Genomic DNA, 27,033 nt, shown 5'->3' on the forward strand with positions numbered 1-27,033 from the left:
GCAATTAATATTTAAAAATATTTAAAATAAACTTGACTAATTTTTATATAATATAAAAAGTATGTAATATGTAATATTAGCATTATATTATGTAATATAACAATGCATTAAAAATGCATTGACTGTAATTAAAGTATGCTTATAACCAGAACCTGCCATTAAAAAGCCTATTACAGAATTTTCAGCAAAAATTAACCTGTAAAGCAATTAATTAATAATAGAAATTATTAATATTAAATGTAATATCAAATACTAAACTATATTAAAACTGTCATTAAAATACAAAAAATATCAAATTTGTTTTGCCAACATAAATTGCAAATCATATTTTTTTGACATAAATTGTAATTAATATTAAAAAATATTTAAAATAAACTTGCCTCATTTTTATATAATATAAAAAGGATGTAATATGTAATATTAGTATTATATTATGTAATATAAAAATGCATTAAAAATGCATTAAAAATGCATTGAATGCATTGGATGCTTATAGCATCCATAAGAACAACTGAATATATCCTGTCTGTTTGGGCTGGAAAGGGGCAACACATTTAAAGCCCCTCGGCTTCTCCTTCACTTTATAAAGCTCTCTTGTTTGACATTTAGAAGCCCTCCCACCCCCTACAGGTCAAACATACACTCACCGGCTTTCAGACGCTGCCGCGGCAGACTCATTGTTCTTTAATGCATTGTAAAATGACCCTATTGTTAACTTAACGGCACACAATAGCTAATTAACAGCTTTATTACCCATTACTGCTGTCAACTTTTTCAAGTGTTTTACCATCAAGCATTTTCTAATGAAAAGATTTATTGCAAATTACACGCAAAAACACATATATTAGCTTCCCCGATCATATTGACAGGAAAGTGCGAGCAAATCTAAAGCTGAGATGATAAAGCCCCCACATTCCTGATCTCAGATCAGCTTAACAGGAACAAAAGAGCAGCCCTATCATTACAGCACAAAGAGCTTTTAATTATGTGCAGAGCAGTAAACGCTCGTCTGCAAGACAGCGGGACGCTCAAGCTCCTGGGGTGTCTAAACATCCACGTTTTAAGGACGAAGTAACGCTCTAACACAGGTCTCTCCCTTGAGATACACACACGCACACACACAAAATGACGTCTGCGTTTTCTGACTCATTTAATGTTTTTTTGGACCCAAAAAGTGACGCAACCCAGATACCATCTGCCAAAAGACACACATGATGTCAGTCATATTTAAAGGGAAATTCCAGTGATTTCACTTCACTGTCTATATACAGGGTGTCGCAGGATATAGGTCAGACGTAAAAAATGAGATGGGCGTTTGAGGTCACTTGCAGTCCTGACCTGCCGAATAATGTCTGGTTCGGCCCTTGGCAAATTTAACGAGAAACAATAAGCAGTCTGAGCATCGCTGAGAAAGGACATGCTAAAAAACAAAACCGCAAATATGTTACAAATGCCTCTTAATACATATCTTTTCAAGCCAAATGTGTTCAATTTAGCACAAAAAACATAGAAAAGATGTCACAAAAATTATGAATACATTAAAAGAAAGTAGGTTTCACAATATAGAAAATCTAATTGTACAAAATGTATGCAAGTCTTTTTTTTAAACCATCAACATTGTTGATTTTGAACAAGAATTTCAGATGATTTTCAAAATGTAAGAGATGTACAAAAGCTTCTAAAGGAGAAAACTGATGGACTAAACAGATCATGAGTTTAACAGACAGGAAGCTGCTAACTGTGATAATGAGAACCATTAGAAGGGAAAAACCAAAGTAAGACAATAAAACGTCTAACTGTGTGTGTTCGTGTGAGAGGACTCTGATTAACACATAATCAGGAAATGTAATGTGACGTGGCAGACCAGAGCCGATCGGAGAAAGATTTTGACTAGGACAAATGTTATTATTCAGAAAAAAAAAGCCTGAGGGAACATTTTATATTCTGAAACACTATTTGTGCCTAAGGCAAAAACAGAAGAAACTGTCAATGAAATTAATTTTGTTTCTTCTATATCAGAATTGTTTAGAATGGTTTAAATAAATAGAACATAATGATTCAAAAGTGAACCCCTTTACTTATTTATTATTCCTTTATTGTAAATATTCTAAAATTATTTTTATAAAAAAAAATAGTAATAAAATTAGAAATATTATTTTATAAATTATAAATGACATTTTTTATTAAATTAATTTATTTTAAGTCTCACTGTAAATGTCAATAAAATATGCAAATTGATATGTAACAATCAATTACTCTTTAATACAATTATTTATTACTTCAATGAATAATTTATAATATAAAATCTTTATTATTTTATGTTAAAGTCTCACTGTCTCTCAGCATAAGGGAACGTTTTAAAAAAAAAAGAAGCAACCAATTAATTAAGACCACAAGAGTGACGGCATAACAATCTAAAAAACAAACAAAGCCAAAACATATGAATCCTCATCAAATCCCACAAAGAAACAAATATATTAAAAGAGTGGTCTGTCTTTGACAATGCTAAGCTGTATGTGTGTGTGAGGGAGAGAAAGAGAGAATGTGTGTGTGCGTGTCGGGAATCTGAACGGGTCGGGGTGGTTGGTGTCTCCGGGCAGTGGAGAGGTCAGGACAAACACAAGCTGCTATTCATGGACAAATCAAGTTTATGTGAGAATCTGCCCCCCTCTCTCAGCCCTCATTACCATCTGAATGCTTCATAACATCAACGCCTGAAAGTGCAAGATCCTGTCAGAGTGGAAGTCAACAGAGGGACCGAGAGTGAAGAAAAAAGAAACAAAAAATTTCTCTTTGCCTTGTGTCTCTTCATATAGAATAGAGGCCCCTCTCTTAAACAACACCTCCGCCATATGTAAGCCTGCCGCACACGGGTCAACCCCAATGTCAAGCAGAGCAGCTTGGCGACCCGAACACACATGCACACACACACACACACACACACACACACACGTGTGCACATATGAGCACACGCATGTGCAAACACAAACACACACGATTAATATTCCACCCATCACAGATCTGGTGGGCTCATCCGGGTTTTACGAAACATACCTCATTTCCTGTGACGCAACATCAACGTTCATAGACCCGGAAACACGGGGATGAAGAGATAAATAAAAAAAAGAAACAGACATAGTCTGTGCTCTTTAAGGTGGACCCACAGAGAGGAGCTCATCCAGAACGGGACGGGGACAGAACGGAGCAGGATGCTCCGTTCCAAAAAATTTAACTGAAAAATAGGAGAAGACAAGCTGCCCGAATGCCATTACAACAAGGATTTACACCTTACACACACACACACAGAGAGAGAGCTCGTACAACAGAATTCAAACACCAGAGCAAGAAATCAAAATTTAAAAAACAAATACTAAGTTTTTCAAATATGCAAAAACATTTAGAAACTATAATTAGTTTTATATAAAAACACTAGAATTTTATGATATCTCCTCATTTATGTTTATATGTAGTTTGATTTAGTTTTTTTGTTTTCAAAAGGATAGCAATTATATAAAAAAAAAATAAAATAAATTTTATCTTATTTAATGACATATTCATATACATAAATACTTCAGTATCTGTCATACAGTGACAGTATAATAAGCCCCAATATTTACTGCTATATATTTGTGATCCTGGACCACAGAGCAGCATTGTATGGGTCAAAATTACAGATTTTTCTTTTATGCCAAAAATCATTAGAATATTAAGTAAATATCATGTTCTATTAAGATATTTTGTAAATTTCCTACCGTAAATATATCAAAACTTATTTTTTGATTAGTAAAATGCATTGCTAAGAACTTCATTTGGACAATTTTAAAGGTAATTATTTCAGTATTTTGACCTTTTTGCATGCATAGATACTAGATTTTCAAATAGTTGTATCTCAGCCAAATATTTTCCAATCAACATACCATACATCAATGGAAAGCTTATTTATGTAATAATATTTATTATTATTATAAATCAGAATTTCTAAAAAATTACCTTTATCACTGGTTTTGTGGTTCAGGGTCACATTTAATCGACCAAACATTCTCTTTCCCTCTATTTAACAATTTTTTAAAATTCTCTCTAGAAAAATTCACCACACATAGGACATACTTATTATTCTACACAGTGAGAAGAAAAATATACCAAGCTAATCATTCAATATAGAAAAGGGCAAATTCAGGTAAATTGAGGCAAATTGAACTGACTGTCTTTTATAAAGAGTGTGTGTGTGTGTGTGTGTGTGTGTGTGTGTGTGTGTGTGTGTGTGTAATGAGGAATAACTGACTTAGTCACAATATTAAATAATACAATAGCGACCCCATTCATTTTTTGCACATGCTTATTAAAAATTAGATACTACAAGTTATTTTAATGAATATATTGGAAATAGTGTAATTTTACCATATATGCACAACCAAGTCTTTTATTGGTCTTTTTAATTAAAATTAACAGATTGGTGATGGAATATGTAACTTTAATATACTTATCAAATCTTGAACTGCTTCATAAGCATGCAGTTTAATTAAAAAAAAGGAAAAACACCTTTGCAACTGACATTAACTAATCAGAATTAATTAACCAATCACAATGCTTCATACGCATGCTGTTATAATATTCACTGCTGTGACCAAACATTCTCTTTGACTCTTTGACAATTTTTTTTTATTCTCTCTAGAAAAATTCACCACACAAAGGACATACTTATTATTCTACACAGTGAGAAGAAAAATATACCAAGATAATCATTCAATACAGAGAGGGCAAATTCAGGTAAATTGAGGCAATTTTTGCAATTGAACTGACTGTCGAAAGTGTCCAGATTCACCTTATATAAGTGTGTGTGTAGTGCGGAATAACTTACTTAGTCATATTATTAAATAATACAATAGCCTCACTATTTAGTTTTTTGCACAGCTGCTGAAATTGTCATGCTTATTAAATTAGATATTACAAGCTATTTTAATGAAAATATTGGAAATAGTGTAATTTTACCATATATGCACAACCAATTTATGCTCTTTTATTCTTCTTTTAAACAAAATTAACAGATTGGAGAGAAAGGCTGAGATATGTAATTTTAATACACTTAAATCTTGAACTGCTTCCTAAGCATGTAGTTTAATCAAAAAAGATAGGAAAGACACATTTGCAGCTAACATCAACCAATCACAATGCTTCATAAGCATGCTGTTTAATTAAAAAAGAAATGGAAAACACCTTTGGAACTGACATCAATCAATCTGTAATAATGCTGTGACGAAATAAAACTAAACACATCTTTTTCTTTCAGAACCTTAAGCAGTTCCCTGTGAAATAATTCTATTTAGAATGTTTAGAATTATTTCATTGGAATTGAATTTCTAAATGTAACCAGCAGACCAAACGCATCAACATGAGATACAATCAAGAATTCCGAAACACAAAGCATGTCTAATGAAATCATAGTAAAGGATCCCAAAGGCAGCTCTGTGGTCTAGGAAACATTAATAACATTTGTGGATTGAACCAAAGACGCCGTTCCAAAAGAAAAAAAAAAAAAAAAAAGCCTTGATATTGTGTTTCTGTCCACATTGAGTCTTCTCCTGACCTTGATGTGTAACAGGTCCGACATTGGACGCAAACACAAAATAACAACATGACATCAGCTCTCGGTTATTCCAAAGATACACTCAAACCTCTGCTGCCCCAAAGCCCAGACTTATGCAACCGACACTCCAGACAGAGCCAATATGGACCCGATCTCAAATATACCCTGACCACCATTAAGGTCTGATCTTATTACAGCGTGGTCTGGGGATTTCAACCAACGCATCCCGTCCCCCTCTGTCCCCTCCCGACACCGGGGCACAGAGTTCACCGCGCTCGGCTGCTGGCAGGCGGCTCCGGTTCAGACTTCTGAATCCCTCAGCTGTGTTACGCTCGCCCTCTGCTCCGGCGGACCCCTCAAGAGCTTTCTGTCTCATGAGCACACGCATATGTTTGCCTCTTCGGCCGGCCGTAAGTGAAACCAATCACGGAGGCTGTAAACAGAGACCCAACCCCGCTCCCCGAAGGCCCGTCCCGGCCCAGATCGGGTTCCCACTCAGAGAGAAAAAGCCTTAGTTTATCGTCCTAGTGGAGAGTTTTTCACCAGTGGAGGAATCAAATTTTGTGCAATTTTAAAATGTTTAAACTGTAAAGCCAGAAAATGTTCAGCTGGAACAATTACCATATTCAGAAATTTTACATGCGATTTAAAATGAATAAAAGGATATTAGAGCTGCACAATTAATCAAATAAATAATTAAGCTTAAGAGTATAGATGGAATATTAAAAGTGACAATTACAGCATTGCATTTGTGTCTAATTATGTCCTGTTACATAAACTTGAACTTAAAACATGTTTTGACATGGCAATTATAAACAGTATGATAAAAAATTACAAATTATGTTCAGTTTTATTAATAAAAATATTAATCATAAGATCTTTTGTATCAGAATTGTACAACCTTAAATGACATGAATAACTTGTACTTTATTAATATAATATAATATAATATAATATAATGATATATATATAGTTAATCTTCTATATCAAAACTAGAACATGGTCATTATTAAAAAAAAAAGTTCTATCAAACAAAATAATAATTATGAAAGAAAACATTTTTTTTTATTAGAGTTGTATAGCCCCTAAATGACATGAATAACCTGTCATTTAAAAAATAAAAATTATGATTAAAAAATAAGACTAAAGATGACTAAAATAACATTTTTATCAGAATTGTACGACACTAAATAATATAATATAAGCTTCAATGTGAAATCTAGAACATGGCCATGATTAAAAAAAAATCTGTTCTATTACATCAAAATAATAATCATGCCTGAAAGAACATTTTTTAAAATAATACACTCCTAAATGACTTTGAAAATATTAATAATATAATATAATATATAATATAACATAATATAATATAATATGGTAACACTTTACAATACAATTCCATTAGTTAATGTTAGTTAATGCTTTAACTAACATGAACAAACAATGAACAATACATTTATTACAGTATTTATTCATCTTTGTTAATGAAAATACAGTTGTTCATTGTTAGTTCATATTAACTCACAGTGCATTAACTAATGTTAACAAGCTCAATTTTTTATTTAAAAAATGCATTAGTAAATGCTGAAATTAACATTAACTAAGATTAATAAATGCTGTAGAAGTATTGTTAATTTTTAGTCTAGTTAATGAAAGTAGTTAATGAATGTTAAGTAATGAACCTTACTGTAAAGTGTTACCTATAATATAATATAATATAATAATATAGTTTAGATTGAATTAATTTAAATTTATATCAATACAGTCAAATCAGCTTTTTTTTGTAAAACACCTGCACTTTTGAAAACGTGGAAGGGAAAAAAAAACTATAATCTCCACTGTCCTGCTCCTGAGACGTCACGTAAGGGTGAAAAAAAAAAAAAATCAGAAAGGGAGATGGAGGGAGGCTGGTTAGCAGAGCGACAGCCTCATTTTCAACCTCCATCTATTCATTCCCTGCATTTCAATTATTTTAGATGTGTAATCCTTTCACTCTCAATAGCAAATGTAATCGTCCCCATGGCCACCGCACCAGACCGGTCAATATAAACCTAGACGACTCATTACTTCACAGGCTGCTGTCTACAGATGCTGGAGACTTCATGAGCACAATAGCAACACAAGCCCCTGCCGCTATTGAGTTTCCACTTCCCAGATCTCCCTTTATTGCCTCTAAACCTGCCTCTCAAGGGCGCTTTAGTCCAACACATACACACACACACACTTTGCAAATGCATTCCCCTGTGTCTGCCCCAAAACGGGAGGATCCCTTTGTATTTTGAGGAATTTTCCTAAAAACATCTAAAAATACACATAACATTTAAAGAGTATAAAAAAAAATCATAAGCAGGCTCATTTCAAAACTTGAAGTAGGTTTTGTAGTTAAAAGGTAAAAAAAGAAAGAAAATTAAAGGCTAGACAGCCTAAGAACTAAATACACACAGTAGTTGTACAGAAATAGAAATACAACAGCTTTGTATTTAAGAATGAATCACAATTTTCATCAGAAAATCTAGAGAATAATAAATCATATTTTGCATTGTGACATTAATTTAATGTCAATTACGCAAACCTTTCTAAATTCCAATTACTGTATTGCTTAGGGGCATTGTACTTTATTTATTTTGGTGATTTTCATTATAGTAATTATGCATTTTGCCCTTTTGGATCCATTTTTATTTAAATAAATTACTAAAGGTTTCATTTAAATTACAAATTAAGCAGCACAAAAATGCTACCATTATCTATACATATTTAACTATTTAGAAATGGAAACATTTTTGTTAATTGGTTGTAAAACGTGCTTTACAAATTAAGATTCTACTTCAATTAATTTCACATTTTGTGGTGAAATATGATCCAAACACACTCTTGACAGGTTCCTTGAGTGTTAAACCCTAAAGTCTTGATGACAGGACAAGACAAACTAGTGATCTTCTAATTGCGGGCAAACAAAAGGAGAGTTTAACCCCTCGCTGAGCTGCCCAGGACAGCCTTTGTCTCACACTAAATATGTGTGTTTGCCTTTTGTGTCTGAAATACTCCCCTCTCTTCAGACAGCAGTCAAAAGCCCTTGATGAAGAGCAGCTCTCAATGCAGTCCCACCCTGTCCCTTTAGGACATCAGAAAGCCAAGAATGAAAGACTGCTGGACATTTAACAAGTAAACAATGACAAAACAAGGACTTTGAGCAGCCGTAAAAATCAAGGAGATGGGTTTCACCTCCACAGCTCTGTCACTGCGCACCTGCCAATCAGTAGGAAATGAATCAGTCACATGAACATTAACTAAACACGTTTCTTTTGTTTTGTAATATCCACATACTCCGAAAGGTCACTAAAATATCAGTAAACAGTTTGAGTCATGATCATCACACCTGCACAAACAATTTGCCAAAATTCTTTGTAGAATGTGTGTAAACTGACAGATTTTTTAAAGCCTGCTTTAAAAAAAAAAAGAAAAACTCCATGAAACATAATAATACAATAAAATATTTTTATGGTTAAAGCTTTCCTTATATAAATAGCATGCCATTTTATTTTTCAGTCTTGCAATCATCATAAATCCTCCCGGAATAGGTATAAATCCTTAAAATGTGGTCTGTATTTTTATAGAAGATTGAGTTAAATTAAATTTGACTAGAATAGGGAACTTTCAGGCCGTCTGCTGGGGATTTCAGAGCTTTTTTTGGTCCTCTTTCAGAGAGATCTGGCCCATTCACTGGTTCTGAATGAGAAACGGATCAGTGCAAACACACACAGTCTCCAGTTCAGACATGACATCATCTCTTTTATGGCTCTCCAGGACACAAATTGTGTGTGTGTGTGAGTGTGAGAGAGAGAGACAGAGAGAGCGAAAGCTTCTTAGTGCCTTTTTTCGATAACAAAACCTGCGTGTGTGTGTCTGAGTGTGTGTTTCCCTCTATAAATCACATTAAACCAGGGATTGGAAACCCTTACACTGACAACTGTAGTCAAACTAATAATTTGTGGAGTGTCAGAATCAGGCTAAACTAATGAATTAAAGCCTGAGGGAATGCAAGAAAAAATGTATGGTTTGAGCAAAACGTCTGTGATGCTTGAAATCTTAGGCTGAAACAAAATTATTTTAATAAAAATTATTTATTTTAGCTAAACCAAGAAAGGCTAGATTAAAAAATAAAAAAAACAATAATAATATTTCAAACCATTCCAAAAATAAAACTAAATAAATAAATAAATAATGGATTTTACATATTAAAAATATAACAAATACTTAATTTTTAAAAACTCTGGATGACAGAATCAAAGCTGGAGAAGCTGGAAAAAAATATTTTAAATTAATTATGATAAAATTATTATTTATTAGAATTGATTACAAAAAGTGATCAAAGTATAATATGAACAAAACATCTTAATAAAACAAATAATAAAAAAAGAAAGTGGTTTCACAAGTTGTCAAAAAAGTTTTTCAGTTGCACAATCCTGAAGCATCCAGTTTACAGCATGAGCTTCTGTAGAAACCTAATACCCAGAAAAACATGTTTCAGGCCCAGATTCTGATCACCAGCACCATCTGACCACACAGCACCTGGAAACTCACAGCTCATAAAGCTCTGTGGCAAACTGCGGTTTTCACTCTCCTCCCGGCAAATGACAGTGTGACAAATTTACAGCCTGCGAGGCAGTTAAACACATTCAGCACTCGGCGTTCAGCCTGTCAGCCGAGAGCAAGTACGCATCCACCTTTTAGCCCGTTAGAACCGCAGCAGAGCGACGAGAACACACGCACACACACAAAATAATAATGTTCCTTTCCTTCCTGTCAAAATCACTAAGTTAAGAGCAGCGCTGCTCATTAGGGACTGAACCGATGTTCCCTCTAAGCTGCAGCACTTCCAGCGCAGACCAGAACAAACGCAGACCGAAAAATGTGGGGACAAAAGCTAAAGATTTCCTAAAACAAGAGCCAAACAAATAGACAGCATTTCTACAGCCTAATAAAAAAATATTAGAAATCTTGTGGAAGCACTGATTCATTTGAGAGACAAGAACAGCATCAGTTCAAGTTTACAGCGGTACAAAATGGAATTGCTAAAGTAACGACTGTTTCCAAACATACGGAAGCCCACACAGGTCACAGGCTGTTATCTCAACTCAGAAGTTGACAAAACAAAACAGTAAAGCCATAATACAGTTTAACCAATGCATATATCTATATCAATAAAAAAAACAATAGTCAGCCTATTTATAAATATAGATATAAAAGTCAAGAACTGACTGGAAAAATGAAATTTCCTAAGGTGTGACATGTTATATTTCATCTAAAATTTCTTTAACAACAGTTTCATAATTATTCTGCATTGAGCTGTAATTATACTATAATAGATGAGAAAGTTTCTCATATATTCATATAAGTATTTCCGTAAATATTGTTAAAAATCATTTGGTAACTATAGATGAAAATGTAGTAACTAGAAATTGTATGTGAAAACCAAAAAAATATATATATATGTGACCCTTGACCACAAAACCAGTCATACGGGTAAATTTTTTTAAATTGAGATTTATACATCATTTGAAAGCTGAATAAATAAGCTTTTCTTGTTTGTTAGAATAGGACAATATTTGGCCGAGATACAACTTTTTGAAAATCTGGAATCTGAGGGTGCAAAAAAAAAAAAAAAAAAAAATCTAAATATTGAAAAATTTCACCTTTAAAGTTGTCCAAATGAAGTTCTTAGCAATGCATATTACTAATCAATAATTATTTTTTTTATATATTTACAGTAAGAAATTTACAAAATATCTTCATGGAACATGATCTTTATTTAATATCTTAATGATTTTTGGCATAAAAAAAAAAAATAATTTTGACTATTGCTACAAATACTACTTAAGACTGATTTTATGGTCCAGGGTCAAAAACATAATGTGTAATTTATATATAATTTACACATTTTCCTGGGTTTATAGTTACTGTAGTTCTAGCACAGTGTTTTAGAAGTGTTTCTTCTCAGGTGACTGATGGGTTCACCCAACAGAAATAAGTTTTCCTCAGCATGAACCTCAAATTAGATGACACATTGGTCTAAACCAAGGACTGGAGAGAAGACGAGATCTTTGTGTTTTTTAAAAGCCTGGCCATCAACTTGATGTGCCCTGAAGAAACTTTAATATAGCACACCAAAGCGCCGAAAATAAACCATCTGCCACAAAGACTTCAGAAGCCCTCATTAAGAAGGTGTGCAGATCTGCTACTTCAGAGGATAGTGACCTACATACCTAAAATAGAGAACTAGATTCAGCGGTGGCCCCTCGCTCACTCGCTCTTTCTCTCTTTCTCTGTGCTCTGTTGACAACTAAACTGCAATATCCCACCTTACGCACAAAAAATGGCCTGGAAACCAAAAGCTAAGCTAAAACTACTCGACTCCTTTGCCTTTTTGTCTTCCGCCTTTTTCTTTTCGTGCATTCCCTCTTTTCCATGCCTCTGGCCGTGCTTTGAAACAGCACTCCAGAAGAGAAAGCCGTGCGATAATGCCTGTCCAAACATCTCATTCCTGTGACACAAGGTCGTCTGAGGGGGCAACAGAAAAAGGTGAAGCATAGGGAAAAGACATTTTACAAGACTCAGGCTTTGGAGGAGCAGGTGAAGTGCCACAGCATCAGACAGACAGGTTGTCTAAAAAAACAAATCATGTGAAGGCAAACAAAAATTTTTTTTTTTTGACAGAATAAAAATATTTATACTAAAAAATGCCTGCAAAAATGCCTCGTTACTACAAACATATATTGTATATCACAACAGAATTAGTTTAGATCTAATGAAAGTTCCTGACTGAATTAACAAGCTTGATGCTAAACTTTAAGTATTTGTTTTTTTTTTTTTTTATTGAAATAGTAATAGTCCATTTGAACTACTTATTAAATATTAAGTCAGCTTCTAAATGAAATCAAAGCTTAAACAAAAGATGATTTAGATACAATATATATTTAGATAAAGTTAACGCTACTCCCTTAAAAAAAAATTCCTGGCAAAATTAAAAAGTGAATGAAGAAGTTCAGGGATCTCCTTAAATGCTCTATGAAAGCAACACTGATTGAAAACCCAGCAGCCATTAGTGTGTAACAGTGCGAGCGAGTCTCTGTACAGACCTTCCAACAGTTTACATAAAGTTTCTCACTTTCTGCCAAGTTCAAAGCATGCTGTCACGTCCCATAACTTCAAAAAGCAATGCCAGAGGATTTACAAACATTCATAAACGCCCTTTATCAGATCGTCGCCCGTATTTGGTATGTACATACACACACAGCACCGACGCCTCTGGCCGTGACCCTTTAGCCCAGATGCAATTCAAAAGCACAAAGCTCTCTTTTCACGAAACCTGCAGCTCAACGCGAGTGATAAACTGCCTGAGTTGTTTCTCACAGGAAACTGAGTTCTTGACGGTTTAGAAAGGCACAGAGAAGCCAAACAAAACAACACAAAAAGAACAGCGAGGACTGTGTGATCCTTTGTGTCCATGCAACTTTAGCAAAAAAAAAAAAAAAAAGGCAGAGTACTCACAGAGAACACGAGCGCTTGGCCTCGTGAAGGAAAGAATCCGACTTGATCTGGTCCATTTCGCATTTCGCCGCTGCCATAAAAATCTCCCTCCTAGACCGGAGCTGCGGAGGCTGGCGAAGCAACCCGAGGGCCCCCGGGAAAACAGCCCCGGCACTGGCTGCCTCTCACTGCCTGTCAGGCTGGGAAACCGGCTTCTGTGTGGGGAGCAGCTGTTCCCCTCCACCTCCTCCTCCTCCTCCCAACCGCAGCACTTCTGTACAACCACACAAAAGCGGACGGAACGCGGCTGCCTCCTCCCAGCGATCGCACAAGCGCAGACAAGCGGGGCTGAAAGGCTGAGGCTGGTGGTCAGAGAGGCAGGTATTTAGTTTGCACCGTTTTCTAGTTTGTGGAGTCGCTGCTTTTTCAAGAGTGGGAGGGGACAAGCCGAAAGCTTCTGGGCGAGGAAACGGCACATAATCCCTAACGGCAGAAACTTCCTACTCGCTGGCAATAAGCAGGACATCCCCCGTCCCACGGACTAGGAATGCGAGGCCCACTTTCAAAGAGGCCCAGTTACAAACAGGGCACAAAGTCACTTCAGCGTGACCTGGGGGTCAGACATGGCAAGTGCGTGTAAGAGAGCTTGTGTGTGTGTTTTAACAGACGTGTGTCTAGAGAAAGTATGCCACTGCTGAAACAAGAGAAGAGAGACAATCGTTTGAATCTTTAACTATTCATTAGTATATTAATCAACCTTTATGAGAGTTCTGTTTATATGAATTTGATTTGCTGTTCTTAAAAAACTAAATACATTCTTTTTGTGAAACATTTGTTTTTGTGGCAAAAGTCTGTCATAATCTTTTCGCAAATCAATTTGCTCCGCCTCTGAAACAACTTTCCTTTTTAGGTGACATCATCAAGTCCTCTTATTTTTAAACTCCGCCCCTTTAACAACCTGTCAGAATAGCATGCTACCATACTGCTACTACTATTGCTTACTATCACACAGTGTGTAAATGTTCTTTATGCAGAAAATGAGCAGCATACAACACAGAATATTGCATCCCACAATGTAACGCACTTGAGAACACCTTTCATTTCCGATGTGACGGATGCCGACTGCAAGTAATGTGACCCTGGACCACAAAACCAGTCTTAAGTAGCACGGGTATATTTGTAGCAATAGCCAAAAATACACTGTATGGGTCAAAATTATCGATTTTTTCTTTTATGCCAAAAATCATTAGGATATTAAGTAAAGATCATGTTCCATTAAGATATTTTGTAAATTTCCTAGCATAAATATATAATTTAATTCATTTTTGATTAGTAATATGAATAGCTAAGAACTTAATTTGGACAACTTTAAAGGCAACTTTCTCAATATTTTGATTTTTTTGCACCCTCAGATTCCAGATTTTCAAATAGTTGTATCTTGGCCAAATATTGCCCAATCCTAACAAACCAGACATCAATGGAAAGTTTATCTATTCAGAAGCTTATTTATACTCATTTTAGGAAAAAAAAAAACCCTTATGACTAGTTTTGTGGTCACATATCTGTTGTGATTTTAAACTTTTTCTTGACATTATTTTACTAATAGCATGGTCTCACATAAATGATCCGCAGGCGTGCATCCGTGGCCAAAATTAAAAATGCCATTCGACATTGGTGCCAGTTGACAGCTTTAGATTTAAAAAAAAAAAAAAATTAATAATGTATAAGATTTCTTTTCGAACTGAAAGCATAATTCTAGGCTATTCGCTGCCATTTTCAAAGCACAATACAAAAATGTGACATTTCGTTCACTGACACCCTTCTTTCGGCAGCACTAAACCCAGCAGCGCATATGCCTACTTCCGGCAACCCTCCAAAATAAAAGCTGATCTTAGGTTTGAAAAAAAAGTAAATATTATCATTTTATTTGTATGTTTACTATAAAATAACAGTATTTTTATTGCATACTCCTTTTTATTTAAAAATATAATAGTATTACCACAATTTATTATTTTGTTTATAATTTTATTTTAAAAAAAAAAATTAAATAATAAAGTACAATAATATTATTCTCACTATTATTATCCTCTTAACTGTCACCCATGCTCTTATAGGGAAGTTTACTTCACTATATTACAAATAAATCCTTATCTAATCATTACAAACTATATATCGTTGGAAAGGTCTAAGATTGCAAAAGAGGTATTTTACCACGTTTTTAAGTTACAAATTATGTGGGAACAGTAATAGATTAAATTAAGACAAGGGTGCACCTAAAAAAAACCCCATCATAATAGGAGTTCTGACCTTTGCCACAAAAAGTCTTCTTTCACTGCCTTTTTCTCCATCATGCTTTGGAAACCATCATAAATTATATATCAATTAAAAGCTTAAAACCTGAAAATCCATCTTGTAGAAACTATTTTAAAATCGGACAGTGCATTACCATGGAAATGGTACATCAAAATCATATTACAAAATGTTTTAGTTTATGAATTCTAACAATTTAAGTGTACTTTTAGTACACCTTTTCACGTCTATGTTCAAAAATGGGGTGACAGTTAAAAGGTTAATTAATTTTTTTAGAGTTATATTTAATGGGTCACGCTATGTGCAGTGTGAGGACCAAACCAAATCTCCAGGTGCTCTTATGAGAACCAGGCTAAAAGACTTATGTGCACCCCTGATTAATAGACTCTAAACTGGATTAATAAAATGCAAAAAACTAGTCTGTTTTTATTTGCGAAGACAGTATATTGACGCCACTTGCCGACCTATACATGCAATTTAGAGTTTTGCACTTGGCAGAAACTTATCCAAATGACTTACATTGCAAGTTCATGATTTCCCTGGGTACCGAATCCAAGATCTTAGCATTGCTTGCGCTATCCTCTATTGTTTGAGCTAGAGAAATACATTTGTGATTGTGATTACACTGTACCATACCACTATTTGAAAGAAATGTATAGAGGAATTATGCTTACTCTTTCATTAATTATTTAAAAAAAGAATAGCAGGCTGCTTTCAGTATCTACTGCAGTATTCAGTATGCTGGCATTCGATTCTGAACACAGCCAAAAAGATTTTCCAAAAAAAGAATTTTCCAATCCAATTACCCAATGGATAAAAGTTCTGCTTTACACTCTTTCCTGTTTCACTTGGAAATACCACCTATTACAGAAGCAAGATGGGCTGCTGTTTCATGTTAACTATGTCGATAACAGAACTAGTAAAAACGTGACAGTGGAGGAAATGTGTTCAGTGCGTTTTGTCACCTTCTCTAGAAGCTGTTAATCTCCAGATATCAGCTGCTGCGCTGGCTGGATCACTTGAGGAGAGGCGAGTGGAGAATGTGGAGAATTCAAATCATGTTTAACAAGGCTGTGGGTCTTTTGACTCACGTCATCGTTTTCAAGTGTCTGCAGCCAAGAAAAAAAAAGTTGTTAACGACAGAATAATATGTATATAACAAATAATTCACTGGCGTTTGAACTCATTACACTTTTGATTTGATTGATGGTCAGCTTATAGACAATACATTTTCTTATGGAGGCAAAAACAGTCTGAATCAGCACAGTTCAAACAAGTTGAAATGTGAATAATTAAATGAGAGGACCTTGAGAATGTAGCATCTACAAACTGTCATTTTATCTGACACTAAAAATGTAAAGCAAATAAACAAATCCTCCTTAAACCACACCACAATTTTTAAATACAAATCCATAAGTACTTAAATTTGCAGATACAATCAGAATTAACATAAAACAGTCCTAAATACACTATATTTAAAGACCAACTCAGATAAACATCTTGTATGTATTCCAGTAACACTTGTCTAGACAAGGCTATATATATTAATTTCAAACCTTTCATAGAATATTAAAGGATTAGTTCACTTCCAGAACAAATTACAGATAATTTACTTCCCCCCTTTTCATCCAAGATGTTCATGTCTTTCTTTCTTCATAAATTTGTTTTTTTGTTTTTTTTTGAGGAAAACATTACAGGATTTCTATCCAGATTTCTATGGTGCCCGCGAGTTTCAACTTCCAAAATGTAGTTTAAATGCAACTTCAAAGTGCTCAAAATCCCAGCAAAACGATTGTTATTTTCTAAAATAAAATTGACAGTTTATACACTTTTTAACTTCAAATGCTTATCTTGTCTAGCTCTATGTGAACTCTGTGTATTCCGGTTCATGACAGTTAGGGTATGTTGAAAAACTCCCATCTCATTTTCTCCCCCAACTTCAAAATCGTTCTACATCACTGCAGAGGTACCAACCCAGTGTTCACAAAGTGAACATGCAAATTTGCAAAAAAAAAAAAAAGGTGAAACAGAGAAGTAGGATGATTTTGAAGTTGGAGAAGAAAATGAGATGGAGTTTTTTGACATACCCTAACTGACATGAACCAGAATACACAGAGTTCACACAGAGCTAGACAGCACACAAGAGCATTTGAGGTTAAAAAGTATAGAAATTGTAATTTTTTTCTAGTTTCGCTAGATAAGACCCTTCTTCCTCGGCTGGGATCGTTTAGAGCCCTTTGAAGCTGCATTTAAACTGTATTTTGGAAGTTCAAACTCAGGTCACCATAGAAGTCCACTATATGTAGAGAAATCCTGAAATGTTTTTTTCTGAAATAATGAACCTGAAATAATTTCTTTACGACTGAAGAGAGAAATACATGAACATCTTGGATAACAAGGGGGTGAGTAAATTATCTGTAAATTTTTGTTCTGGAAGTGAACTTCTCCTTTAAGAGCCAAATTTACCTTCTGCTGCATTTGTTAGAGCAATTTAAACATGGGATATTCAGACTGCAGTCTGCAGACCACGATCTGAAAACCTGATGGCTAATGTAGCTCTCACTAACTGACAGGTGCTAACATACAAGTAACAGCTCTGTTCACTGACATGCCATAAAAACACTTGAAAAAAAGTCCCCAAAGGCGAATGTAAAACTACAGAAGTTTATCTATCGAGGTGCAAAAAGAAAAAAGAAAATCACCAAAAAACAACCAGAACATCCTAAATTAACCTGAATGTGTAGCATGGAAGAACTTACAACTTCCTTCCAATTGATTTAGTTTAAAAACCGGAAATTGTGGCACAAAAAAAGTACCTCTTTATCTTTTAACAAACAGCTTTTGCTTATGCCAGTTTATACACTAAAATATCATTCAGTCAAACCAGAAGTTTTGTCAAGATCCCTTGACAGGTTTACTGTGATTTTTAGCTGTTAGATTAAGCAAGATTCAAGTTAACATTTATTTACACACTATGACATTTGGTAGTGGTCAACCAATGTAAGTTTTTCAATGGCCAATGCTCTATATCTAGACAAAAGTGTGCCTGATATAACACTTATTTTACACAATATTTACTTAAGAACTAAATATATATACGAAAAAAAAAGCATATTATTCACTCTGAAGATCAAAGATTTGTAACTGGCTATAGGGGAAACTACCACTACTGTTAAGCTTCCAAACAAGCGTGGATATCAATGATGCCAATAGTCTCAAAATGGACAAATATATCTCAAAGAGTGTCTCTAAATTCTCCAGTGTCATTTGGTGAAGAATCGATTGCATCTATGCATTTGAAAAAGAGAGGGATACAGAGAGAGAGACTGACGGTACGTCGGTGGTAAGTGAAACTCTGGAACCCGTCCAGGGTTGAAATGACCTAAGAGCTATTCATCCATCTCATGGCATATTTCCTGTAATCAGAGAATTATGGTGATTGAAAGTGATTGGTCAGGGTCAGCACTAATGCACAATAAAACCAAATGCAGAGATGGGAAACATGGGGACCGATCAAAAGGCCCCAACCGTGCAATCCCGTAACCAGGACAAAGATAGTGAAGAGAGATGGCCTTCCGTCAGCAATGCCGCTCCGACTCCTGAGGCAGAATCACTCATTTGGAGAACCAATCGGCCTTAGAAAAGCTTTACGATGAGCCTAATTCATTATCGGATGATGTCACAAGGCTGCTCACCTGCGATTGGTCGCAGAGAGGGCCCATTTGTCGAAACGAGGCTACTGGAATGACGTGATTGGCTGTCGGCTCCTGGTAACAGTGCGGCCCGTGCGGAGACAGAGCCCAGCTTGTCTCTTATTTGTCCACTGATGGGAATCTTGTTCAGCCAGCTGCGTTTCCATGGAAGAGGCACCTTGAGAGGGTCCCGAAACCACCCTGCGCCCCCCTAACTCTCTCAACCTGACTGCCCCCGTCCCAACCCGTCTCGCTATAACTGTGCACCCCGCTGAGCTGCAGTGTTTGCGGTAAAATCACGGTCTCTGACACCCAGACGCCAGCCGCTCGGAGAGAGCATCATTAAGCACGAAGGAACGGACGGCTGGCAATTTCACCTCATTTTTCTCGCTCTCACTCTTTCATGCTTTTATTATTTATTTACTTTTTATTTTTGTCTGGAGGTGGCGTGATTCTTTTCCCGAGCTTTAGCACACTAAAGAGGCGACTGTTGATTGATATTCAGTTCAGGTAGGGGAAAAAAAAAAAAATCTCTTAAACAAAAAATATCTCCATTGAATAGCTTTGAACAGAATGTCCTCTCTTGCCGGGTTCTCAGAGAACAGCCTATGGCTGCCTCAAGGGACCGGGGATATTTTAGCAGCCGGTTACACTCTGTATCCAGTCCCGTTCCTGAATTTCATCAGACAAGATCATCCCGGACAATCTGAAATAAAATAATATCGTAAAAGAGCATGTACAGTAAATCAAACACAGTGTGCTGTGCCAAACGGCCAATCACACGGGACTCACCGCAGAAAAAAAGACAATAGAGCGGCCATGTTTGTTCAGTTCTCATTTTAACTGCTGATTCAGAGTGAGAACATTCAGCAAATCTTAAGAATTCTACCTAAACAGAATTTTTAATGACAAAACACCAGATTTAACGCAGCGGAGCAAAGTAAGACAGTTGGGGGCTGTGTTGCTCCTATGGCACTTCTGCAAAAAACAGTATGCTGAGAAGGACGGATGGGTGGATAAAGACCAAGATCAATGTTTTAATCGTTATTAAATAAAGTGCTGCAGGAACGAGTACTAAAACCCAGAATTTAGTTGTTTTTTTTCCCCCTAAAATCCAGAATAGAATTGACATTTGTAAACTTCAGGTTCCACTGTTTAATGAGTTTTTTGAACGGGTTTGTGATTAAATGCCTGAAAAAAAAAAAAAAGGTCTTCGGTTAACACAAGCTCCAGATATTTTCATGCTTTACGACAAAAGAAATCAGTAATAAACCACTAACAAGTGGCTAAATGAGTCTAGAGAGGCTGTCACAAAAATTAAACATCATCAAGCCAAACAGAAAAACTATTCTAATTACTAGTCCATTTTTAATGTCTTGTTGTGTTCATACTCATAAGCATTCTAACTCAAACTTTCTAGCTTGTCTTGTGTATAAAGATTATAGGGATAGTTAATCCAAAAATTTAAATTCTGTCATTAATTACTCACCCTCATGTCGTTCCAAATCCATAAGACCTTTGTTTATCTTCGGAAAACAAATTAAGATATTTTTAATAAAATTGGAAAGCTTTCTGCTAGGGATGCACCGAAACGTATCGGCCGAAATGCTTGCGCGTTTTGTCAGTAAAGCCGGTTCTGTAATCAGCGGTAAATGCCATCAGGTGCGTGATTTCACGTTGAGCCGTATATACTACACACAGCCGTTGTTCACTGACGAGCTGCGCAAATCCATGTTCATTATCAGTGTGAATTTGCGCAGCTCGTCAGTGAACAATGGCTGTGTGTAGTATATACGGCTCAACGTGAAATCACGCACCTGATGGCATTTACCGCTGATTACAGAACCGGCTTTACTGACAAAACACGCAAGCATTTCGGCCGATACGTTTCGGTGCATCCCTACTTTCTGCCCCTCCATAGACAACAACGCAACTACCGGTTTAAGAAAGATAGTAGAGACATCATTAAATTAGTCCATGTGACATCAGTGGTTGAACTGTAACTGTAACTGTAAAGCAACGAGAATAATTTTGTGCACAAAAAAAATAAAAATAATAATAATAATAACAACTTCATTGAACAATACTTCTGTTTGAGTGTCCACGAGAGCTCTCGGATTTCAGCAAAAATATCTTCATTTGAAGGCCTTACGAGTTTGGAACGACATGAGGGTGGGTAATTAATGACAGATTTTTCATTTTTGAGTGAACTGTCCCTTTAAAAGATTTGTCAGAAAGTTAGCGATAGTGACAAAGTTGTGCATACTTGGTGTTGTTGTTTACAGCCTAACTTCAACTTTTTACATTTGGTGACTGCATTTAGGTTACAAAATGTATAAAAGTTGAATTACATTCTTAAAAATAAAGGTGCTTCACAATGCCATAGGAGAACCCTTTTTGTCTAAATGGTTCCATAAAGAACATCTTTAACATCTGAAGAACCTTTCTGTTTCACAAAATGTTCTTTGTGGCAAAAGAAGGTTCTTCAGATTATATAAAGGTAAGAAACAGATGGTTCTTTAAAGAACCTTTGACTGAATCGTTCTTTGTGAAACCAAAAATGTTTTTTCTAGTGCACTGCTGTGAAGAACCTTAAAGCACCTTTATTTTTAAGAGTGTATATGATTATATGAAGATTAAATGTGTATTATAACATTTCGTTCGCTCACAGAGCTTATTTTCTTCAATAATCCAAAAGCCAGTGGAAAAACCCTATCTGGTTTTTGTTGACAGAACCAGGGTGATGTGAACTTGCAGTTTGGCGCACAGTTTACTTCATGCCTACAGCGCTTGATTATTTTGCAATTCACTCACTTGTCATATTGTTCCTAACCCATACGCTGTAAATATTTTTTGTAAAAAAAGATAGTTTTAAATAATTTTTAAGCAGCTCTTGCCATACAACAACTGTTTACAACACCACCTAAAACCATAAAAATATCTTAAGACAAAGTCTTACAATATCAGTGTTTGATGACCAAAAGACAAGTGTCGAATGAAGTCAGGTATGGAGAAAGCTAGTCATCAGTGAGATTAAAAATCATTGATTTAAAGGAGAAATTTACAGATAATGTACTCACTTCCTTGTCATCCAAGTTGTTCATGTCTTTCTTTCTTCAGCCGTAAAGAAATTGTGTTTTTTGAGGAAAACATTTCGAGATTTTTATCCATATAATGGACTGATATGGTGCCCTGAATTTGAACTTCCGAAATGCAGTTTAAATGCGGCTTCAAACAATCACAAATGCGGTTGTAAACGATCCCAGCCGAGGACGAAGGGTCTTATCTAGCAAAACGTTTGGTTATTTTCATTAAAAAATAACATTTAAATACTTTCTAATCTCAAACACTCGTCTTGTCTTTCTCTCCTTAAACTCTGTGTATTATGGTTCAAGAAAAACTCCAATCATATTTTCTCCCTCAAACTCAAAAATCATTTCAAAATCATCCTACATCGCTGCAGAAGTACCGACACAGTCTTTGCAAAGAGAACATGCAAAGAAGAGCAAACACCGATATAAGACGATTCTGAAGTTGACGGAGAATATGAGATGGGAATTTTTCGACATACCCTAAATGTCATGAACCGAACAAAAAAAAAAAAACAGTTCATAGAAAGTAAGACAAGACGAGCATTTACCATTAAAAAGTATATAAATTGGATTATTTTTATGAAAATAACCGATCGTTTCGCTAGATAAGGTCCTGGTTCCTCAGCTGGGATTGTTTACAACCACATTTGGGATCATTTGAAGCTGCATTTAAACTACATTTTGGAAGTTCAAAATCAGGGCACCATACCAGAAAAATCCTGAAATGTTTCCCTCAAAAAACATAATTTCTTTACGGCAGAAGAAAGAAAGACACGAACATCTTGGATAACAAGGGGGTGAGTACATTATCTGTCAATTTTTGTTCTGGAAGTGAACTTCTCCTTTAAGGGCTGCAGCACAAATGGCTGTTCATCACATAAAGCTATTACAAATCTTGAGGAAACTTTGATAAAACTTAATAAACACTAAGAACGGTTCAGAAATTTGTACAGAAATTTTCCTTTTGTATTTCATAAAAAAACAACAATACACGTAATTCATTACAGTTAACTAACACTAAATCTTCAGTTACAGTTAATTAAAAAAAGTCAGTTAAAATTAAGTTTTGGTATAGTAAATCTGAAAACAAAACTGAAATAATCTTAAATATAAATGTTTGATGAAAAACTAAACTTAAAAATAAGAAATATTGCCTTGGTTGATGTACTAAAATTACTAACTATGAAACTACTAAAAAAATTTAAAGCTATACAGAAATATTAAACAAAAACAAATAAACAGCAGAAAATCAATAACGGTTATAAATATATCACATAAAATGATTAAAACTATAATTGAAAACACAAACATAAAAGCTAATTGAAAATATCAATAGATACTATTGCTAATATAACACTGATACAGCTGTAGAACAACATGACAGTGTGTAAACAATGGCAGTTTTCATTTTTGAGCAAGTTATTCAAGCCTATAGCAATTTCTATTTAAATACAAAAGAACATCCATGTCATTCAGTGAAATGATGACAAATGGCCTGACATTATTAAAAGAAGCAGTGATTTAAACAGGCCCGTGCATTTTGCGACGTATTTGCTAATGTCTCTGTGGACCTACAGCAGATGCAGAGGGCAGCTGAGCCTTCGATTTTTGACTCGCACGGCCAACCGCGACCCCCGGGCCTGACGTGTCAGGTGTCACCGGGTGTCTAGACAGTCAGACAATGAAATATCTCCATGGAAACAGGCAGGCTGTTATCAGCGGAGTGTGACAGTCAACAGTTGGGACAAGTCATGTTTAACAGATACACCGCCTGACCTTTTGAAGACAAACTAATAAAAAAAAAGCCCCCAAAGGCATCAGAAAGCAGTGATTCATTGAAGTGAGGAAGAAAGACAAGAGGACAAAAACTCAATTACAAGGTAAGAAACAGTTCCGGTTGTCTGGACGTGGTTAGATAATGAGACATAAGCAGATAAATCCCTTCACAGATTAAGATGGTCCCAGTAAAGCAGCTCTACAGGAAATTCATATTGAGGAATAATCCAAGGCTGAATGCACACATTCAGGATCAGGTGGGAACAAATGTAATAACTGAAGAATTAACAATTGAACCCATATTGGTCAACCACTATTATGAATGCTGAGGGAATACAGATACTCTGGTCAAATACAGTTGAGGTCAAATGTTTACATACACCTTGCAGAATCTGCAAAACGTAGATTTTTTTTTTTTTTTTTCCAAAATACGAGGGATCATACAAAATGCCTGTTGTTTATTCAGTACTGACCTGAATAAGATATTTCACATAAAACACATTTACATATAGTCCACAAGAGAAAAATAATAGTTGAATTTATAAAAATGACCCTGTTCAAAAGTTTACATAAACTTGTTTTTTGTTTACTGATAGTTGTTAATGAGTCCTTTGTTTGTCCTGAACAGTTAAACTGCCTGCTGTTCTTCAGAAAAATTCTTCAGGTCCAACAAATTCTTTGGTTTTTCAGCATTTTTGTGTATTTGAACTCTTTCCAACAAGGACTGTATGATTTTGAGATCCATCTTTTCACACTGAGGACAACTGAGGGACTCATATGCAACTATTACAGAAGGTTCAAATGCTCACTGATGCTCCATAAGGAAATACAATGCATTAAAAGCCAGCCAGGGGGTGAAAATATTTTGATTTGAAGATCAGGGTTAATTGTATGTTCTGTAGCTTCTGAAGGGCAGTACTAAATTTAAAAAAATATGATATTTAAGTCAAATAAAAAAAAAATGTACACATCTTCATTCTTTCAAAAGTTTACATCCCTGGCTCTTAATGCATCGTGTTTCCTTCTGAAGCATCAGTGAGTATTTGAACCTTCTGTAATAGTTGCATGAGAGTCCCTCAGTTGTCCTCAGTGTGAAAAGATGGATCTCAAAATCATACAGTCATTGCTGGAAAGGGTTCAAAAATGCTCAAAAACAAAAGAATATGTGGGACCTGAAGGATTTTTCTGGAGAACATTGGGGAGTTTAACTGTTTAGGACAAACAAGGGACTCCTGAACAAATATCACCAAACAAAAAAACAACACACACAGTATTAGAAATCAAGCGCATGTAAACTTTTGAAAGGGGTAATTTTTATAAATTCAACTATTATTTTTTCTTGTGGATTATATGTAAACGTCTTTTATGTGCAATATCTTATTCAGGTCAGTAGTAAATAAAAAAATAACATGCATTTTGTATGATCACTCTTATTTTGGTAAAATAATTAACAATTTGCAGATTCTCCAAGGCGTATGTAAACGTTTGACCTCAACTGTATACTCCTAAAAAGGCAATAAGGCAAAACTTATGAAGGGGAAAACATCAATTTATACATTTTGAATGGTGGCTATCCAGGAAAAAAGAAAAGAATTAATGATATTAATAAACATTATTACATTATATAATGCTTCACATTCTATTAATGTACATTCATATAGCCTAGTCAAGTCAAACTACTTTTTAATTCCACAAATGTGAGGAAGTTTCCTCAGAACTTTTCTCCTTTTTATACAAATTTGTGTAAAATTTTGTGTTACCAGTACGGAAAGAAAAATTTTAATACATTTGTAAATAGCATAACTGCAACCCAGCATTTGGCCACCTTGGTGAAAAAAACAGCATATGCTGGTAGGTATGTTTTGATGCTGGTTTAAGCTGGTCCTTGACCAGCAACATGACCAGCATAAACCAGCAAAGGACCAGCGTAAACCAGCTAAGGACCAGCTTATACCAGCACCAAAACGTAACTAACCAGCATCCCAGCATCAAAACATACTTACCAGCATATGCTGTTTTTTTCCAGGGCATAAACTAACCAGGTTCGTCTGAGTGTCATATTAATCACCTGATTTGTAAAGTGTCACCAGCATCCAAACTTGAGATGATATAACATTATTTGTAATATATATTCATTTTTGTGAATGCCTCTTTAAATGTTTTAATTCAGTTTGGTATTTCGGTTAAAAGATGGGATGTTTAGTTTAAGCTGAAGTAAACAAACGACATAAGTAACTTATTACCTTATTTAAAAACCTTCATGTTCATGTCAGGGCAGGACTGTCGTTCATTTGGCCTAAATTTTATCCAGGAAAGACAAAAGACCGCTTTTTGTTGCAACAAAGTAACAAACGTCGTTCAAATTCGAAAACGTATGACTGACGCGAATTCAGCAGCTTCAAATCAGCGCTGACCACATCAGTTTCGCGCCAAATTGACGTCATGTGTAACGTCTCCTGCGTTCATAATTATTTATCTTACACGATTCTCACACAATAATATGTTTAAAACGAAACAATGAGCTTAATATTACTTTACCAAAATCAGTTGTAATGTATTTTTTATTGTAATTATAATTTTACCTGAAAAAAAAACACTGTCAAATACCTACACACAGATATTAAATTTAAAAAACGAATGCAGCTTAACACATTTGCTTACCTTCACCTTTATGTACATGTACAGTAATGATGTCTTCAAGGCTGGATCTTGGTAATAGATTACTGTATGCAGTTAATCCACATTTTCGAAGAAACTGTATTTACTGCCTTCAGTCATTCCATTCATTCCTTTCTGTTTAGCAAACAAGTCTTTGGTTAATCTCGTGATAAAGTGACTGCTCTGCATCTCGCCATCCAGTGACCTTATTTCTCTCTATAAAGTGGGTCATTGGGTGCACGGCTCTGGCAGAAATCTAATACAATAAAACTGTTCCTAGAAAGCCTATCCCTGCTTTCAGATGTTAAAGAAGGCTTCTTAGAACTGTTCAAATGTACCATGGTGTCCAGAAGAGCTACGAAAAGACAAAAACTGCAACAAACAATAATTTACA

General features: G+C 35.2%; 1 long non-coding RNA gene across 1 annotated transcript in view; it reads right to left on the reverse strand.

The window, feature by feature from the left end:
- The window catches only part of LOC127171536 (uncharacterized), a 58,505-nt gene extending 44,904 nt beyond the window's left edge, over positions 1–13,601 (reverse strand). The window contains exon 1 of the long non-coding RNA XR_007828529.1: positions 13,133–13,601. This is a non-coding gene — a long non-coding RNA (uncharacterized LOC127171536). The remainder of the gene's footprint in view (positions 1–13,132) is intronic.
- Positions 13,602–27,033: the final 13,432 nt, after the last annotated feature.

Source organism: Labeo rohita, chromosome 10, assembly GCF_022985175.1.
Source record: "Labeo rohita strain BAU-BD-2019 chromosome 10, IGBB_LRoh.1.0, whole genome shotgun sequence".
Taxonomy (NCBI): Eukaryota; Metazoa; Chordata; class Actinopteri; order Cypriniformes; family Cyprinidae; genus Labeo; species Labeo rohita.